Source organism: Sus scrofa, chromosome 4, assembly GCF_054392235.1.
Source record: "Sus scrofa isolate SSC_HxYL_T2T_F1_AM1 chromosome 4, Sscrofa_HxYL_maternal_Yorkshire_Landrace_v2.0, whole genome shotgun sequence".
NCBI lineage: Eukaryota > Metazoa > Chordata > Mammalia > Artiodactyla > Suidae > Sus > Sus scrofa.
This window is the reverse complement of record NC_139386.1, coordinates 133,037,054-133,057,831: the sequence shown is the minus strand read 5'-3', so window position 1 is coordinate 133,057,831 and position 20,778 is coordinate 133,037,054. Positions and strand designations below refer to the sequence as shown.

At 42.2% G+C, this 20,778-nt stretch overlaps 1 long non-coding RNA gene across 1 annotated transcript; it reads right to left on the bottom strand.

Moving 5' to 3' along the window:
• Nucleotides 1-9,483: 9,483 nt before the first annotated feature.
• LOC146404282 (uncharacterized) lies at nt 9,484-20,768 on the bottom strand. Its single transcript, XR_014843153.1, has 2 exons — nt 14,888-20,768; nt 9,484-13,087 (listed from the first exon to the last, which is right to left on the bottom strand). It is a non-coding gene; the product is annotated as an uncharacterized LOC146404282 (long non-coding RNA).
• Nucleotides 20,769-20,778: the final 10 nt, after the last annotated feature.

The window sequence follows — 20,778 nt, the reverse complement described above, 5'->3', positions numbered from 1 at the left end:
GAAATGGCAAAAAGACAAAAAACAACAACAACAACAACAACAACAAACCATAAGTGTGGACAATTCTGAGTTTTCTGACTTGATCAAGTAGGTGACTTATGGTGCCTTTAACTGAAGTAGATAATACAGAAAGAGACACAGATTTGGGAAAAACAATAAAAATGAGCTTGGTTGAAGATATGTGAGCTATGGTGCAGGCCGAAGATGAGGCTCAGATCCTGCATTGCTGTGGCTGTGGTGTAGGCTGGCAGCTGTAGCTCTGATTGGACCCCTAGCCTGGCAACCTCCATATGTAACAGGTGCAGCTGTAAAAATGCAAAAAGGACCACGGAGATATTGTGTTTATTAGGACAAAGACCTGAGCAGGATATGCATATGTGTAGGTGATAGTCTAATTAATAGGAATCAATGAGTTGGCCCACGTGTGAAACCCTAGCTTCTAACCATTTCCCAGCCCAACACACCTGCATGATATGTCACAGCCCCTCTGGTGACTGTGGCAGTGGAGTGACTTCATAGGCACGTGCGCTCAGCACTCTCCCTTCTGAGGGTTGAGAAACGCAAGGTGACAGAATCCCTGAGATTTAAGGCAATACTTAAGGCACTCCTGCCTAGACTTCCGTGTGCATAAGAACATTCAGGAAGCTTGCTAGAATGAAGATGCCTAGACCCATCCACAAAGACTTTGTTTATTGGGGTTTTTTAAGATTCTATTTTACTTTATTTTACTTTTATTTTAAATGATTTCTATTTTTTCCATTATACTGGTTTACAGTGTTCTGGCAATTTTCTACTGTACAGCAAAGTGACCCAGTCACACATACATGCATACATTCTTTTTCTCACATTATCCTCCATCAGGCTCCTTCGTAAATGAAGAGATATAGCTCCCAGAGCTATATAGCAGGAACTCCTTGCTTATCCATAAATTTTATTTATTTTTTTAAATTTTATTATGGTTGATTAACAACGTTTTATCAATTTCTACTGCACAGCAAAGAGACCCTGTAAACACAAGTATACATTCTTTTTCTCGTATTATCTCCCATTATGTTCTATCACAAGTGATTGGATAGAGTTCCCTGTGCTGTATAGCAGGACCTCATTGCTTATCCATTCTAGGTGTAATAGTTTGCATCTACTGCCCCCAAACTCCCTGTCCATCCCACTCCCTCCCCCTCCCCCTCCAGACTTTGATTCAGTGATGCACTGCTGTAAGACTCAGGAATATGCACGTTGACAAAGCAACTCCTGCTGTTTCTTATACATGCTGAAGTTTGAGAAGTTCTTTTGGAAGACCTAGTAAAAAGTAAGAAGGAAAAAAAGTGGTCATAATTTTGCTTATGTGAGGGTTTTTTTTTTTTTTTTCCCCTTGTCTTTTTGTTTTTTTCTTTTTAGGGCAGCACTTGTGGCATATGGAGGTTCCCGGGCTAGGGGTTGAAGCTGAGCTGCAGCTGCAGGCTATGACACAGCTACAGCAACAAGGGATCTGAGCAACGTCTATGACCCACACCACAGCTTCTGGCAACACCGGATCCCCAACCCAGTGAGCAAGGCCAGGGATCGAACCCCCATCCTCATGGATACTAGTCAGGTTCATTAATCACTGAGCCATGACGGGAACACTGCATACATGAGTTTTGCCTTTAAAATGACCCTATGTTTTACTTTGAATTATTTCTGTTTGATTATTTCTTTTGGTTTTAAAGTTCATGGTTTTAGTCAAAACCTAGAGATTATTTTTCCTGGAAAAGTTTATAATTTGCCTGCTTTGATTCATAATAGCATGATTCCCTAGGCTTAACAGGGAAAAAAAAAATCTAAAGTTAAAAACAAAACAAGCAGTGAAAAGTAACTGGTTTACAAAATTCAAAAATGACTAATTTAAAATTTTGGGCTTATACTTAATGGAAAGGGTGCTGGACTGAAATTCAGAAAACCTGCGTTACTTGGCATGAGCACAAACCCGGAACAAGTCTTCTGCAGTTTCTAGGCCTTCGTTTTCCCATTTATCACAAGAAAGAGTTGGGTTGGAAAAGTCTCCTAAGACTCTGGAGAAAATTAAAGTGTGGCCTTTTAACTTGTGTAGTAGGTTGGGCCAAATGAAAATGGTGATATTTAACCATTTTGACCTACAATAATGGCAATTTCATATGGTTCAACATCTCTAGGTGGGAGCTGACCCATTGGGCATGAGCAGCCCGGGCTCTGCATCACTCCATCTCATGGACAGCTTGCTTTAAGTTCTCAAACTATAACTAGTCCTTCTCCACGGCCGCAAGCAAATCTACCTTTCCATCCTTCACTATCTGTGATTTCAAAGGACAATAACTTTTTTCCCCTCTAAACTGAAAACTCTTGGAGAAAGATTCAGCTCAACAAACTGGCTTAGGTCAACCCCCCCCCCCCACACCTGAGTCCGATGCTGCAGTCGAAGTACTATTACTGGCTAGAAATGGGTCGCTATTCTGCCCTAGTAACCAGAGGGGTAGAAGAGCCAGAATGGCCGCCTAGTGTCCCCTTAAAAAGGTGTGGTCCTGAGCAGGCCAAAACTAGATGTGCTCTCCATGTTTCTGCGTCACTGCGTGTGTCATGGCTTAGGATACCCTTTAGTCATTGAAAGCAGACATTAAACCAAGCCAAAAGGAAGAAGATTTGGATTCAAAATCTTTGTGACTTGGGGAGGTATCCTCTTTCCTTGAATCTATTCTCTCATCCAGGGAAAAATGTATTATAAAGACATCAAAGGGTTATTATGGGACGATACGAATTCATGATTGTCAACCTTGAACATTGTAAAGCACTACAGAATTTAAAGAATCTGTCATTCACTTAACACCTATTGAGTGCCTGCTGTGGGTTGCGAATGTCATTAGGTGCTGGGATTATAAAAGGGAAGACAGCGTGTTATTCTTCCCCTCTATGACATCGTAATAGATTAGGATAACATCCAGTATGTAAATAATCTCAGCGCATCTTATCTTTTTAATATTTTAAATAGATCAAATACTTGACAGTTGAGTCAAAGCACAGTTCAACAAATGTAGAGATAGTCAAAATATTACAGAATGGAGATGCTACTCAAAATCTGAGGGTGAAATGAATTTTTTTCTTTTGTGCCCACACCTATGGCACGCAGAAGTTCCAGGCCAGGAATCGAACCCTCGCCACAGCAGTGACAATGCCAGATCGTCAACCCTCTGTGCCACCAGGGAACTCCCTGAAATGAATTTCTTTAAAGCAAACATTTCGGAGTTCCCGTCGTGGCGCAGTGGTTAACGAATCCGACTAGGAACCATGAGGTTGCGGGTTTGGTCCCTGCCCTTGCTCAGTGGGTTAACGATCCGGCGTTGCCATGAGCTGTGGTGTAGGTTGCAGACATGGCTCGGATCCCATGTTGCTGTGGCTCTGGAGTAGGCCGGTGGCTACAGCTCCGATTCGACCCCTAGCCTGGGAACCTCCATATGCCGCGGGAGCGGCCCAAGACCAAGAAATAGCAAAAAGACCAAAAAAAAATAAAAAAAATAAAAAAATAAAGCAAACGTTTCATTTGGTCTCCCTATATTGATCACTCTATATTTGGTTCTGCTCCGTCTCTTTAACAAATGATTTCTTCCTCAAGATGAACATTTACTGCCTCAAAACTGGCTTTTCTCAAAGCTGACCCTGCAGCTAGTATTCTACTCAACATTTCTCAAATCTATACACACTTCACCTGAACCGGAACACAATTCTTACCAGGAAGTTTCCCTCACACAAGATATTTCCCAAATAAGTCCGTTTTGAAGTTGATTCATGCTAGTTTTTATTTTTATTTTTCTTGGCACAATTCTCTTATTAAATTATGTTGTCCCACCCAAATTCATGCTTTGGGAAAGTGCTGATAAAACTGAGACGTGTCGGAGTTCCTGTTGTGGCTCAGCGGAAACAAATCTGACTAGAGTCCATGAGGACGCAGGTTCAATAAATGGCCTCGCTTGGTGGGTTAAGGATCTGGCCTTGCCCTGAGCTGTGGTGTAGGTCAGAGACGCAGCTCAGATCTGGCGTTGCTGTGGCTGTGGTGTAGGCCGGCAGCTGTAGCTCTGTGCAGACCCCTAGCCTGGCCCTAAAAAGACAAACAAACAAACAAAAACAAACCAGAGACTTGCCTATAAAATGATCTTACGATTGTCCTGCCATTCCGAATGTAGAATTACCCAGTACCCCGTGGGGCAGCCAAACATTTCTCACGGTGGTGTATACATGACCCTCACCCTGAGACACGTCCTGAAACATGACTTATTAAAAATGTCTACAGGATTAGAAGCAGATTGTAAGAGACTTTTCAGGAACTTCCTGCTAAAAAAATATTTCCTTGCTCTGTGCACGGTTTATGTGCCAATCACATATTTATTCAGCATGAACCGGCCACTTTGCAGTGAGTTCCTGCCACCATTAGAACTGTATATAAAATTCCCAAACCAAAGGCTAGTTTAAGGTTTCTTGCTGGTGAGTTTTGTCGTGGGCTTGTAATTCTTCTTGTAATTCTTTGCCTGGCTTTGCTTATTCATGTCTTCAGCGAATATGCACTATGTCTTCGTTGGGTAGGTACAAAATTAATAAGGCACGGTCTTCGCTTTCACGAAGCCGTAATGGAGACAGAGAACTAAAAATACAGTTGCGATACAGGAGATCCAGGGACCTCCGGGCAGCATGGTTTGTGTCGGTCTCCTGGTTCCTTCTGGCCCCCTTCCCCACCCCACCTGTCTGAAAGGGCCAATCACACGCGGCCAGGGATGGGCGTGAAACTGTCCCCCGCCAATCAGCGTTCTCCTCGGAGCTTTTCTGCAGGAGTTAGACCCCCGAGGAGGGTCCCTAGGTGGCTTTTGATCGCAAGCTCCAAGTGTGGAGCCTGAGCCATGCAGGTGGTTTCACTGTGTGAGTCAAGTGCCAAATGAGAGGCAGTACTTTTGCCGTCGTATAAAGAGAGCGAATTCAGGAGAGACCAAAGCTAACAGGCCAGGAGGAGCAGAGAGCAAGACCTGAGACGAGGAAGCCTGCTGATGCCTGGGTCAGGTTTGTCAGAAGCTGTCACTTCCCTAGACTGACTAGACTGGCTGCTTATGGGTGGGGTCGGCAGTCCTGGGTTGGGGTGGAGGCTTCACAGTCACTGGGTCCAGGCTCCTCTGCCTTCTGCTCGTAACCCTTAGCCTTTGACTTCCACCCTCATAGAGCAGCGACGCTTTTAGATGCACTTTCTATGCAGTCCCCACTTCTTTCTTCTTTTCTTTTCTTTCTTAAGGGCCGCACCTGCAGCATATGGAAGTTCCCAGGCTAGGGGTCCAGTCGGAGCTGCAGATGCCGTCCTACACCACAGCCACAGCAACGTGAGATCCAAGCCATGTCTGCGACCTACACCACAGCTCATGGCAATAGTGGATCCTTAATCCACTGAGCGAGGCCAGGGATCGAACCGGCATCCTCATGGATACCAGTCGGGTTCATTAGCACTGAGCCACAGTGGGACTCCCCCATCCTTTCTTAAGATATCCCAGACACTGTGCTCTGGGCCAGTGGTCATTATCCTCAAGCTTACAGCATTGTTCTCCTTATGCGCCTCCTACTTTGGTCACGTGCATAACCATGTAACCCCTGTGTGTGCTCTGAGAGTGTGGTCCCTGATCAAAATCGAGAGGGGCATCTAATATTTAAATGCACCCCGACTGAGTTCAAGCAAAAATCTAACCACTCCTTAATTATAAAACTTGTGGAGAGAAAAAAAGACCCACCAACGGCGATGTGTTCCACCTCAGGGTCACGGGGCCGTGGTGTACCTACCTGCCGTGAAGGACAGGGGGGACATGGCAGGGAACTTCTTCCTAGGAAGAGGTGTGCTCTTAAAGTCTGCCGCCAATGCGCTCTGTTTTAGAGAAGGCCTGAGGTCTCCCTAGGACAATATCCTTTTCTTTCTCTTGCATCCTTCTGGGATTTACACAATGGGAAGAAAGAGGGTCCAAATTACTGGTGAATTCACAACACCAAAGCCTATTTCAGTACATTCCTAAGTGCGCCATGGATTTGAATTTCATCCTTTATGTATAGCAGCAGCAGAATGTTGAAAGTGTAACCCCAAATCCGAGAGACATTACGGCAAAGCTTCGAATGGGACAGAGAGCCGAGACCAGCTGCCAGCACTAAATACGCAGGCGATCTCACTTGTTTAGGTCAAATGCCAAATGGGATAAGTCTGCTGGCCAGCTGGGCTCCTGTGGGAACCTGAGTGCATGTCAGTAGCCTCCTGGGAAAGAAAGTCCCACCTTATGGTCACGAAGACTAGCTTGAAGTTAGGCTTGGGGGTGGGGGTGGGGGGTGAGGACAGAGAACGAGCAACTTCTGAGACCACGGCTCGCTCCTCTAGCAATTCAGAAGGAACAATCAGAGATGTTGCTGCCGGAGAGGTGCTACAGGAGTTGTCATGAGTAGAGAAAAGAAGGAATCCAGGCGTTCAGGTGTAGCTCGTAGCTCCAGATGAAGAAAGAAAGAAAGAAAAAAAAAAACCAGCTAAGAAAAAATGCTGTCGGGGCCTAAAGAATTTGACGGCGATGTTGATAGCAGATCCTAGCTCCAGAAAATGGTGCAGCCAAGTTGGCAGGAATAGCCCATCAAAAACACCTGTGATTGAAGAGCTGCTATGCGCCCGTGACCTATATTGGGGACCATGACTAGGAAAGTGGCCTTAGGGGAAAAATAAAGGGACAGATGTAAGACCCACTAATGAAGTTATAAACAGACAAAACTTGAAAATAAACGGATAATGGGTGAGGTAGGAAGAGAGTACAGAGGTTAATTATCCCTTAAAAACCAATTATCTTAGGGAGTTCCCTTCATGGCTCAGCGGTTAACGAACCCGACTAGGATCCATGAGGATGTGGGTTCCATCCCTGGCCTTGCTCAGTGGGTTAAGGATCCAGCAGTGCTGTGAGCTGTGGTGTAGGCTGCAGAAATGGCTCAGATCCCATGCTGCTGTGGCTGTGGTGTAGGCTGGAAGCTGTAGCTCCAATTGGATCCCTAGCCTGGGAACCTCCATATGCCGCAGGAGTGGCCCTAGAAAAGGCAAAAAGACAAAGAAAAAAAACCAAAACCAAAACCAAAAACAAAACCCTTAAGCTTGCTAACCAATACTGAAGACATACGTTGGTGGTCATGTAACATTTCTCCTTCAATCTACTGCAATATGTTTTTCAAAGAAGAATTTCAAGATTATTTTCGATGATTGTATAGTTTAACTCTTTTCTTAATTGTATAGTTTAAAATTAGATAAATTTAAGTTTCAAGTACAGCATTCAAGAGCTTAGTACACTGTATAATTCAGGGTGTCTTGTGTGAATGTTTAACTGCGTAAAGAACGTTGTGGAAGTCTTTAACTGAATAAGGAAGTAAAATATCATGATTAATGATGACTTGTGAGTATAATTAGAAATGAGTAATTAGGAAAAATACCACAGTACTAAAGAGCATATTCCAAAAGTAGTACGCTAAGGATATGAAAATAAGCCCTTTATATGTGCTTTACAGACAAGAAGAACATATATATGGTATTCTTGCCTATGAAAAAGTCATCATAAAAGAGTTGTAATAGTCTCATGTCCTTTGAGGACAGGCTACGTTTTACTATATGTGATGGCTGGGTTACAGTGAGCACCAAGGCAAAGAGGCAGAAAGAGAAGCTTCACTTCCGTCTCAAGGAGTGAAACTTAGAGCCAGTAGGGGCTCTCTGGAGCAAGGCAAAATTGAATGCTTTATTCAACCTCTAAGCTCTACTGTTGTTCCGTTCTATTTGCCTCCTTGTTCTTTACGATTTTACTCTGTGGCTCAATTAAACAGATGCCAAGACAGTCATACAGAGAAATATAAAAGAGTGTGACACAGTCAGGTAAAAAAACGATAACAATAAAATTTAGGGGCAATTTAAACCAAAGGTAGAACTCAAATCTTAAACTGCGTCTCAAATGAAACTGAATTCTCTTTTCTGTAGCTTGGCTAATCATATTGATCAGGTCCACAGGATCATTCAAATTAAGAAGTAAATGGGACCCTAACATATTCCTTTAATTATTAAGAAAACTGAATTTGAATCATATCTAAACAGATTGACAATTGCTGGACAGAGAGTTAAATGTCATCTAATTAACCTAATTCTAATATAGACCTATATCAGTCAATTAGTTTATTTTCAATTTCTGAGTGTAGAGATCAGCGTTCTTCCATTTTTCAACAGAGAATGGAGAACGAACTTAAATTTGACTGAAAAAAAAAAGGTATGGGATTTGACAAAAGGAAGGATTTAAAGATAGTAATTTATGGGGAATAGAGGGGTTTTTTTTTTTTCTTTTGGAAACTTTAAGGTTAGAATTGTTCTCTTGGGATGGGTTAGGTACAAATCACCTTAGAACTGTAGATTTTTAAAAGTATATATACAGACCCAAAAAAATCCAAACCCTGAAATAAACTGACGCTATAGCTGTGGGATATTACCCCGTTCTACGTGTCTTTCTTCCCCAATCCACTCAAGTGATTTCTAACCATGTGGGGTAGAGGAGGAGGTGAGTAGGGCAGGGCAGGGGGTCTACGTCAGGGGAAGAAAGGACGATATATTGAAAAACATACTTTGCGGCTTATAGTTGTAACTACCATTTGTCTACAAGCCAGTCTCATCAAAGAGACCCCATCAATGTCACAGCAAGTGTCGAAGGAATGAATATGTAGAAAACCTTGCCGATCACACTTCGCATTTCTCAGGAACGTCCTGTCTTTTCAACCATTAACCCTGCCTGAGACCCAGGATGTTCTGTGTGACCTGTATACCGATGACAAATCAGACCTTCAATACTTTGAGTTAGCTTTGCTTTTCACAAACGTTTTCACAGCTTCTGGCCTCATTTACTTCTCAAAGAAAAACAAATGACTTGAGTGTATTTTTATAGCTAAGAAATTTAAATTCTTGTGGCATTTAAGGGATAAGAGAAGGCCCAAATTTAGATCAACTTTCACTTGGTACCTAGGGCAAGTAAAACAGGTACAAATGAAGGACGAGTCATTCGGAGCTGTCATGACTGGCAGTGTTTGTCTACACCACAAGGCAGTGGGAAGAGAAAAATGCATCAGAAGGTTAATTGTTTTAGAATGACAGTTTAAAAGTGAAATTTTGAGGAATTCCCGTTGTCACTCAGCCATAAGGAACCGAACTAGTTTCTGCGAGGACTCAGGTTGTTCTCGGCTCCCCTCAGTGGGTTAAGGATCCAGCGTTGCCATGAGCTGTGGTGTAGGTCACAGATGCAGCTTGGATCCTATGTTGTTGTGGCTGTGGTGTAGGCCGGCAGCTGCAGCTCCGATTGAACCCCTAGCCTGGGAACTTCCATGTGCCACAGGTGTGGCCCTAAAAAGCAAAACAAACAAACTGAAAATTCGAGGTCATGTAAAATCTGCTAAATAATCAACAGGCTGTAAGAAATCATTTGCTTTATTAGTCTTTTAACTATACTCATATAATGTCAAAGCAAGAAGTTGAAAATGAGAAAATCCAGCTTATCTACTGATTTTTAACATCATACAGTTAAACCAAGTGATGTCTACACAGTGAGCTATAATATATTATAGTCCACAAAACTAAATACCTCTTAAAATACCCACTGAAAGAAGTTAAAAAAAAGAGCATTTATTTTCCCCATTTTAATAAGCCTCTATGTGTCTACATTCCTTTATATTTATTCATATATTGATGGTCATATTATAAACAACTTCAAATTTTAATATGATTTGATCAGTATCAAAGGTAACAATGTAGTTGACTAATGTAACATTTCATTAACTGTTTCAGTACAAAGAATTATTGTTATTATTATTTGTCTTTTTGTCTTTTTAAGGTTGCACCCTAAAAAGGAGGTTCCCAGGCTAGGGGTCCAATCGGAGCTATAGCTGCCAGCCTACACCACAGCTCCCAGCAATGCTGGATCCTTAATCCACTGAATGATGCCAGGGATCGAACCCACAACCTTACGGTTCCTAGTCAGATTTGTTTCTGCTGCGCCACGATGGGAACTCCACAAAGAATTATGTTTGAAAGGTGTTTCAAGTCAGGAAGGCACACATTTCTGGGGTGAATGATAATTACTTCCTCCAAATGCAGAGTTTATCAGTGTAAGAAAAGAATGAAAAAAGGTATTGATAATACGAGTGAGCCCTTTTCCAATACTGAAGACGCATTTACACTAAGACCAACAAAACCGGGAAAATAATTAAAAGCATGTCATATTCTGTTGAGTAAAAATGCTTAAAATATGTTTATACCCAAAATAAGTGGTATCATATCATTCCATCTCCATTACTACCAACTTTAATAAAAACCTAACTTATAAGGTCAGTCGTTTTCATTCTTTACTTTCACGTAGACAGTTCTGAATAGCTTTGCATTCTTAACACGTAAAAAATAGGAAGTGTTTTTCTGTGTAGCAGATGAACTCATGAGAAAACTTTGAATATCCTCTCTGCAGCCCCAATTTCGAGTCAATAGATTAAGTGCCCACATTGTTTGGAAGTAAGTCACAGCTGTCTAAATTGCTTCAGAAATGTTTAGCAGATTGCTGTAGAGCAGGATAACACAGTTTGAACCATAGTTTCTTGAATACATCTTGCTGAGAGCTTATCTCATTCAAATGATGACAGCAGCTGAAGCGTAGTGTTGGAATCATCCACATTTTGTTCTAATAAAGGAGAACTTTAGGAAGCTCTGGTTGTGACAGGCAACAGGATAAAGCAATTGAAATGTGGATCTTATATTTTATACCATTCAAACAGCTTGCTATGCGTGTGTGATGATAAGATACTTTAAAAATTTCATTTGGCGAGAAGCTTACAGTTAAACTGTAAAAGCAATAAACAGATCATGTGAATTACCAGCATATAAAAATAAGTATGCAAATGACTGTCGTACTCTTCCAAAATAGCATCCTTAATAGGAAACCCTTCATAAGAATCTTTATAAAGTGATATATTTTAAAATTCATTTTTATATTTTATAAGGACTTCTAACTAGTAGTCCTTACTTTTAATTAGAAAATACACATCTATTCGGCCATCCCTGAATAAACTATAGGTATGAACATGAAAAATGGGTACATATATATGCGAGTATTACAAAATTTTTAAATCTTTCTCAATTGAACGAGTTCTTTTCAAGCACTTTCTATTCATAATGAGCTTTGCATATACTAAATGCTATGGAGATTATTTTTTCACTCAAAAGGACTAAAATCTACTCAGCAAACATGAGAGTGAACATAGTTGTGTCCTAAGGTGTGTGGTTTATAGATATAACCCCAGTAAATTGTAGGTACTCCATAAATAATGTCAAATAAATGAGTGAATTACATACAAGCTAAACTTCATTTTTAACTGATTAGTTTACAGAATGTAAATTAAATGTTTCAGAAAAATTCTATCCATGGCAAGTTCAAGAAGATTTACCTAAATATCCAGCCTGGAATGTACATTTCAGCTATCTATCAATATGTATATCTGTTCCTCCCCCACCCCTAAAACGAACAAACAAACCACTTTATCATGCTCCCAAATTCTAAATTCAGAAATTTGGACAGGGCCATAACAGGGATTGTTTGTCTCTTCCTGTAATGTCTGTGGCCTTAAATAAGATGATTTTAACAGCTGATGACTTGAACAAAGACGGGCAAAATAGCTGAGACCTGAAGATCTGTCCCCAAGATGGCTTCTTCACTCTCCTGTCTGGTGTCTGGGCTGGGACGTCTGGAAGGCTGGGCTTAGCTGGGGTCATTGACCAGAACGTCTTCATGTAGCCTCCATGAGGCTCGGGCTGCTTGCAGAATGGTACCTGGGTTCTAAGAAAGCTCATACAGGAAGGCATGGTCTAAGAGAGTAATTGTTTTAACATATTACTCATAACTTCCTACAGAGTGTGAAAGAATTTATTTTTTTAAACTGACGCAAGGTATATTTACTCTAGGGACTAGAGAATCTGATGGATACAGGTTTAGAGCTTGCACTTTAAAGCCTGCAGAGTAGAACACTGGGGGTTACAAAAACTGACAGGAGAGCCTATGGGATGGATGCTTGAAATGTCCATCGCAATCCATCCTGTCCCTCCTCTTCAGTAAAACAGCTGTGGCTTGGTGCATCGTCAGAGAACACACTTCTCAGCCTTGTTTGAAGCCGTGGGATGAAATGCCTACATACTCACGATGGAATGGAGCAGAAATGACGTTTGCTAATTTTGAGCGTAGGCCTTCAAATATAGGACAAAATATCCCCCATGCTCCCTTTTCTTTCCTACGAGGTAGATCATGGGGTTCCTTGACCCGGCTTCAACCATGCAGCTGAGAATAATGCTGCGGCGGATGGCAGCAGTCTCGTGGAACGCCCTGGGGTCTCCAGTGGCCTCGTGGAGCACAGCCAGTCTGATGACTTCGGTTGCTTGCCCTATGCAGCCCTTGGGTGAGGGAGTAACAAATTTCAGTGTTTGTGAAACTGTAATATTGTGTCTCTTTATTACAAAAGTTTAGCTTTACTCTAATTCAGATAGATGCACATCACTGAATAATAGCCGAATGCTGAAGAAATGAGGGGAGGGAAAAAGCCACTTCCCTGTTGTCTACCTCCCAAAGCCTTGAAAGAACCAAATAATGCCACTTGCAGCAACATGGATGGAACTGGAGACTCTCGCACTAAGTGAAGTAAGGCAGAAAGAGAAAGACCAGTACCACATGACAGCACTTGTATGTGGAATTTAATATATGGTACAGATATAACCTTTCCACAGAAAAGAAACTTACGGACTTGGAGAACAGACGTGTGGTTGCCAAGGCGGAAGGGGAGGGAGTGGGATGGACTAGGAATCGGGGGTTAAACTATTATTATTGCCTTTGGAATGGAGAAGCCATGAGATCCTGCTGTATAGCACTGGGAACTGTATCTACTCATTTATGATAGAGGATAATGTGACAAAAAATGTATGTACGTATGTGTGACTGGGTCATCTTGCCGTACAGGAGAAAATTGACACAACACTGTAAACAACCTATAATGGAAAAAAAATAAAAATCATTAAAAAAAATACAATCTTTGGTAGGACCAAAATTAAGTTCTTGGTACTCACTAATTTTTACCACCATTTTACAGTTGCAGAAGAGTTTCTCTCTGGAGAAAGCGCTAGTGGCAAATGGTCATGTTTTATGTAACTTTTTTTGTGCCTGTATTCCTTTTTCATTTTGACAAGGACAGACAAATCTTTCGTGTGTCACACCAATGTTTCACTTGGAAAGTTCTGGAGCTTGTAATTATTTTGACACAGCAGACCTTGAACTCTGGAAACACAGCGATCACATTCCCAGAGTCACATGCAGAGAAACTGTACTAATTCAGAATCATCAGAGGCAGCCTCCGAAGTTGGAAGGGCAGTTCTCAAGGTGGGGTTTAAGGGGTCTGCAAGGTCAAACCTGTTTTCACGATAATGCTAAGATGTTCCTTGCCCTTGTTTCACTTTTATTCTCCCACAGGTGTAAGGTCGGCTTTTTCAGAGGCGATGTGACGCGGATGAGGTCATCACTCTGATGGCTCATGAAATGTGACCTTGCAGATTCTTGTGTTATAAAACCTGTTTTTAACTTCTAATACACTGAACACCGGAAGAAATCACTGACATAAACAAAAGCTTATTGGAGTCTTTATGAAATTTTTAGTCAATGGATTGTTTGTTAAAATGTATTATAGAATATTTTACACATTACAAAAGAACACAAAGTTAACAAAAATCTATATGCTAACCACCAGCTGGTTTGCTGTTTATAGAATACGTTTTACTTAAATTGTGTAATACTTGAAACATCTGCCTTTTTACAACAATGAATGCCTATAGACTATATTTTTTCTCATTAATTTTTTTTTTTTTAAGGGCCACAGCTGCAGCATACGGAAGTTCCCAGGCTAGGGGTTGAATCGGAGCTGTAGTTGCCAGCCTACACCACAGCCACAGCAACATGGGATCCAAGCCGTATCTGTGATTTACACCACAGCTCATGGCTAAGCTGGATCCTTAACCCACTGAGGGAAGCCAGGGATCGAACCTGCATCCTTATGGATACTAGTTGGGTTCGTTATCCCTGAGCCACAATGGGAACTCCTCTATTAATATTTTTTTAATTGAGGTAGAGTTGATTTACAATATTATATGAATTCTCGGTATATAATACAGAGATTCATCATTTTCAAGGGCATTCTCCATTTATCTTTATAAAACATTGGCTATATTCCCTGTACTATACAATATATCCTTGCAGCTTATTTACTTTACACATGTAACTTATACCTCTTAATTCCCTGTCCCTTTCTGGCCCCTTCCTCTCTCCTCTCCCCACCGGTAAACTCCAGTTTGTTCTCTGTATCTGTGAGTCTATTTCTTTTTTGTTATACTCCTACTTTGTTTCATATTTTAGATGCCACATATAAGTAATATCATAAAGTATTTGTCTTTGTCTGATTGTTTCATTTAGCATAATACCCTCCAAGTCCATTCATGTTGTAAATGGCAAAATTTCCTTCTTTTTATGGCTGAGTAGTATTCCACCCCATTGTATGTCTGTCTGTCTATCTGTCTTTATTCATTCACCAGTTAATGGGCATTTAGGTTGCTTCTGTATCTTGGCTGTTGTAAATAACACTGCTATAAACATTGGGGTGCACATATCTTTTCAAATTAATGTTTGAAGGGATCCCGAGGGTTGAAAAATTTCACTTCTCAATGGTGGTTAAAACACACTTTGATTTTCATTACCTCAAAAACATAAAATTCAAAATGCTACCATTCATTTATGTTACGTACCAAGCTAGAAAAATATTATTTTCTGGTATCCATTTTAGGAGAACATGGCATATTTTTTTTTTTTTGTCTTTTTTTTTTTTTGTCTGTTGTTGTTGTTGCTGTTGTTGCTATTTCTTGGGCCGCTCCCGCGGCACATGGAGGTTCCCAGGCTAGGGGTCGAATCGGAGCTGTAGCCACCGGCCTACGCCAGAGCCACAGCAACGGGGGATCCGAGCCGCGTCTGCAACCTACACCACAGCTCACGGCAACGCCGGATCGTTAACCCACTGAGCAAGGGCAGGGACCGAACCCGCAACCTCATGGTTCCTAGTCGGATTCGTTAACCACTGCGCCACGACGGGAACTCCCAGAACATGGCATATTTTGAGGAGAAATTTCCAAAAAATCTTCTTTCAGAATCCGAAGGACCGTAAGTATGCTCAAACTCCAAATGTCTAGGAAAGGAGCAGGGTTGCCTGTTAATCCACTGAGGGCGGAAGAGTCATCAGGTGAAAGGTATCACCTCCTACCGATGACCTGTCTTAAATCTCTGGTACCAAGTCAATGAATTAAATACTCGAGGGCACTGATATTGGAGGTAACGGGTTATGAGTTCAGTGTTGGGTCTGTGTCAGCACAGGCATAACCAAGGCCCACAGGCGGGGGGAGCACTTGGAAGTGTTTGTGGAGGGACAGAGAAGCAGGCAAGCATGTGTAAATAGCTTGTCAAATCCCCACAACTGGACCCCAGAAACAGCATCTCTCGACTTTAGAGGCAATGAAACTGAGCCCTTTCTTCTAACGCTCAGGAGCCCTCCTACTCTTAAGAATGACTGAAGAGCAGAAATAAATGTTGGCAAGGAGACAGAGAAAAGGGAACCCTTGTCCACTCTTAGTGGGACATAAACGGGTGCAGCCACTGTGCAAAATAGTATGGAGGCTCCTCAATAAACTACAAAGAGAACCACCAGAGTATCCAGAAATTCCGCTCCTGGGTCTGTATCTGGGGAAAATGAAGTACTTAGGAAACATTTGCCTGACCTGTGTTCAAAATACTCCGAATTCACCTTCTCTGTCATTAAATATGTTTAACTAAAATACAAGTCCCACGAAGAGAAAGACTGGGCAAGCCTTGGAAACCCCTGCACTTCCAGTGAAAGGGAGGAAGGGCTTTTCTCTTTACGAAGGACAGCTTTTTTCTTCATTTGCACACATGGCGGAAAATGCCCACTGTGGCCCTAGAACCACAATACCTTCCATTCAAGGGCCACCGATTGATCAGCATTCCAATATTCTATTTCCACATTCCTGGGGGAGAGCATCTGGTTAGCTAAACTTGGGCATATTCTATCATGGTCCACCCACAGTTTGCTGAAATAGCTAGAGACTTCTTTTTTTTTGCCTTTGCTTTTTAGGGCTGCACCTGCAGCATATGGAAGTTCCCAGGCTAGGGGTGGAATTGGAGCTGCAGCTGCTGGCCTACGCCAAAGTTACAGCCACAGCAACGCCAGATCCGAGCTGCATCTGCAACCTACACCTCAGCTCGTGGCAACACCAGATCCTTAATCCACTGAATGAGGCCAGGGATTGAACCCCCGTCCTCAGGGATACCAGTAGGATTTGTTTCCACGGTGCTACAACGGGAACTCCTACAGAGACTTCTTTAATGGCAACAGTAGTCATTATCCGAGAAGGGAATGCAGGCTGAGTAGACACACCCAAAAGTATCTGCTATATTCACTATCGCTTACTCAGCTGTGTTCTTGACTTTACCATCCTTGTTGTCAAAATTATCTTCCCAGAGCATGCCAGGCAACAACCCCTCCAAGGGTGTTCTAAGGAAGAAAAGGGTGGTGACCTAGTCGTTCTGACTCCGAGTTTGCCTCTGCTTCGGGAGCCTGTCCCTTTGTTATCATTGCTACTTCACTTCATCCCTCGGCAGGAGGAGGTTACTCCTTTTTCCTTTTTTTTAAAACATAATATTGGAAAAATAGCAATAACAAAGCAAAACCAAGAAACCCATTCCTGGATGCTCCATAATGAGGTTGGGATAAGCTAGAATTTCAAAAGATGCTTTACTAAATATTAAGAACAAAAGAGAACTGTAAAATGCAAGGCGATGAAAACAGTGTGGCTCACAAAATACAAGTTTCTGACCCTTTCCCTGGATGTACAGTTCTCATTTCACTTGGGATCTAAGGGAAAAGAGAAGCCTTATCATCTGAACGTCTGAATGTTTCTTTCTCACCAACAGCACAGAAAACAACAAAAGATAATTGAGGTCTCCTAGGTTTTTTTTTCCTGGAACATTTCTTCCTTCTTAAAAGAGAAAATAGAAGACATTTCCTAGTTACTGTTAATTAAAACTATTACTATATGTTTGATCATTTCTATTCCTTAAAGACTTTAAAATATCTACGGAAAATTTAAAAGAACCTCCTGTAAAACTAGGGGTACAAGTCAGGTTTTTTAAGGTCTTTAATTTCTTATGTGGAAATTATTCTTTTAAAATATAAATTAGAACATAACTGGAAGTGAACTAAGGATTCCCTAAAAACTTCTGCGGATAGGGACTGAACACAGCTCATCTAAATCAACCTGACGCATTTCCACTAAAACTCCAGGTGTGCTCCATTTGGACAAATGTGTTCCATATCCAATTACTTGTTCTTTTTCCCCCCTGAACACGAACTGTGATCTGGGTAGTGGTTTTCAGCTTGAGCTAATTTACTGTTCAAATCATCACATCGCCCAGATTCTCAAGCAGTTTTTATGTCTTGGTCCCCCTTTGTATTGTACTACTTTCTCCAACATAACTAATCTCAGAAATAATTCCTGTGACTTTAAACCATTTTTATGTTTTAATGGAAGCTGATTGCTTACATTTACTTGTGATATATAAAATTAAAATGACCATCAATACTTGTTTTGGCACTAGCAATATGTAAAGTTTGAAGTCTCTTTCTTTTTTTTCTTTTAGGATCTGAGCTGCGTCTGCAACCTACACCACAGCTCACGGCAACGCCGGATCGTTAACCCACTGAGCAAGGGCAGGGATCGAACCCGCAACCTCATGGTTCCCAGTCGGATTCGTTAACCACTGCGCCACAACGGGAACTCCCATCTTTCTTTTTTCTTTTTTTTGTCTTTTTAGGGCCGCAGCCTGGCATATGGAAGTTCCCAGGCTAGGGGTCAAATCATAGCTGCAGCTGCCGGCCTACACCACAGCCACAGCCATAGCCACACGGGATCCGAGCCATATCTGTGACACATCACAGCTCAGGGCGATGCCTGATCCTTAACCCACTCAGCAAGGCTAGGGATTGAACCCTCATCCTCATGGATACTAGTCGCCCCTTACGGCTGAGCCACAACAAGAACTACCTAAGTCTTCTTCTATAGTAAAAAATTCAAAAGACTATAATGCCTTGAGTTCAGTTTAAATGAGTCAATTTAACGTACTTAGAGCAGCATATGGTATAGGTTTGAACAAGCACAGCATTGGCAGCTGGGAGATTTAAATTCCAGTTTCCATCTCTGCAACTGGGTAATAATGTTGCCATGCTCCTCATTAGTTAAGGAAGTTACGGCTTATTTTCTTTTACCTAGAAAAAGAGTTGGACTAGACATTTTTTTTTCTTTTTGTATTTCTAGGGCCACACCCGCGGCATGTGGAGGTTCCCAGGCTAGGGGTCCAATTGGAGCTGTAGCTGCCGGCCTACACCACAGCCACAGCAACGTGGGATCTGAACCACGTCTGTGACCTACACCACAGCTCACGGCAACACCGGATCTTTTACCCACCGAGCAAGGCCAGGGATCAAACCTGCAACCTCATGGTTCCTGGTCAGATTCATTTCTGCTGCGCCACGACGGGAAATCCCGGACTAGACATTTTAAGTCTTCTCTCATTTTAAAGTTCCATGGTACTAAAATGTGAACATTTTTCTCATATCTAAATTTATTTTTAAAACAATGCTTATCGACTAAATTTATTTTCTTTCTTTTCTTTTTTTTTTTTTAACCTTTTAGGGCTGCACCTGCGGCATATGGAGGTTCCCAGGCCAGGGGTCCAATTGGAGCTACAGCTGTCTGCCTACATCACAGCCACTCAGGATCCCAGCGTGTCTGCAACTTATACCAGAGCTCACAGCAACGCTGGATCCTTAACCCCGCTGAGTTAGGCCAGGGATCAAACCTGTGTCCTCATGGATGCTAGTCGTGTTTGCTAACCGCTGAGCCATGACAGGAACTCCCTTACTGACTAAATTTCTAACTACTTACATGGGATGCTTTTTAATTACATCATTAAATTAAGCACCTACTATGTGTGTCAGCCATCTCAAATATATTCTGGGGTAAAGCAAAGGAAAAAGAAGCAAAATACCTCTGCATGCATTTAATGCCACTGCACGGTATACCTAAAATTGTTAAAATGGCAAATTTTATGTGTATTTTTTACACACACTGTGTGTGTGTGTGTGTGTGTGTGTGTGTGTATTCGAATGCAGTGGTGCCCTAGTATTTTGTGACTACTTTTTAAAATTGAATTATAGCTGTTTGGACAGAGTCTGTTTCTCCAAAGGACTCAATCACTCCAGGGACAAGGACTCTTTTTTTTTTTTTTTTTTTTTTTTAATTCTAGCTATAGCTCCAGGGCCTAGAACACTAGGAGGGCATTTATATCCTGGCTCTCCCAAGTGTTGTTATATATTTTAATTATCCTATTCAACCACGCTAATGTATGAAACATACAAACAGTTTTAAAACTTTTAAGATACTCACCAGAAAAATTTTACCACATGAGTGGGAGTTACAGAACTCTCAGATCTTCAAGAAATGTTTCTCAAACAAATGCATTAGACTTTAGAAGACAAAAAGATAAACATAAGTCCTAGCATTAGCCCAACAGATCTTACACGGAGTGTAAGAGAAGTTTATGATTGTACACTTCTTCAGAAGTGCACCGACGCCAGCCATTCTTCAGGTGGCTATCTAAACAATCCCTATCACTTTCTCTAAGTAGCTTTTAACAAAGCCATTGTATCTCAGGCTCAAATAATCAAAAGTTAAACAGTTGCCTAGAATATCCATTCAGGGCTCAGTCAAAACAAAAGCTATGGGTTGGAGACTTTATCGACATTCCTGAATATGATAGTGTCATTTCCGAAATCCAAACTTAGACTACTTAGCTATATGTTATTAACACACAGGCTAGTTTGCATGTTTACTAGACCAGGGAAAACTGGCTCTTTCTCAATCGTGGGGCTAATGCCGCCCGATCTCCTTCGCTTTAAATTCAGTAAAACAATTCAAGAAGCCAGCTAATTAAATTCTAAACTCAGGGGATTACCATAGTCTAAACAATGTGGTGCAGCGCTTGGGAAGAGGCATCTTTAAAACCTGCGCATGAAAGTGGCCAAAGATCGCGAGCCGCTAACCTTTCTTGAAGGGTTCAGACCGCACCCCAGCTGAGCCAGCACTGTACCTTACTGGTCGCAAAGGCGCGCTGGGGGTGGGAGCGAGCGGAAGACAAGATTAACAGTTTGGGTTGCTGCGGGAGGGGAGTAATCCGTGAGGTGTGCGTGGATTGCGGAGTTAGAGAGGGGTCCGCTTACGTTGGGCCTAAATTTCGGCAAGAAAAGAGAAAGAGGCCCTGGGAGATGAGAGCAGCAGTAGGCTCCCGCTTTCCAGCGTTCACGGGGAGGCCGCTAAACGCAGCAGGAAAGCGGGCGTGTGTTTTCTTCTTCCACTTCCCGCCCCCCGGGAGTCCCGAGCCCAGTCCTTTCCCCTCATTTTCACCCCAGCGGGGACCAATGGCAGCCCCGCCGAGGAGCCGACAGCGGCCGCCCCGCCCCGCGCCGCTCCCGTCCCCGGGGTCCCCGTCGCCCCGCCACCGGTCCCCGAGCCGC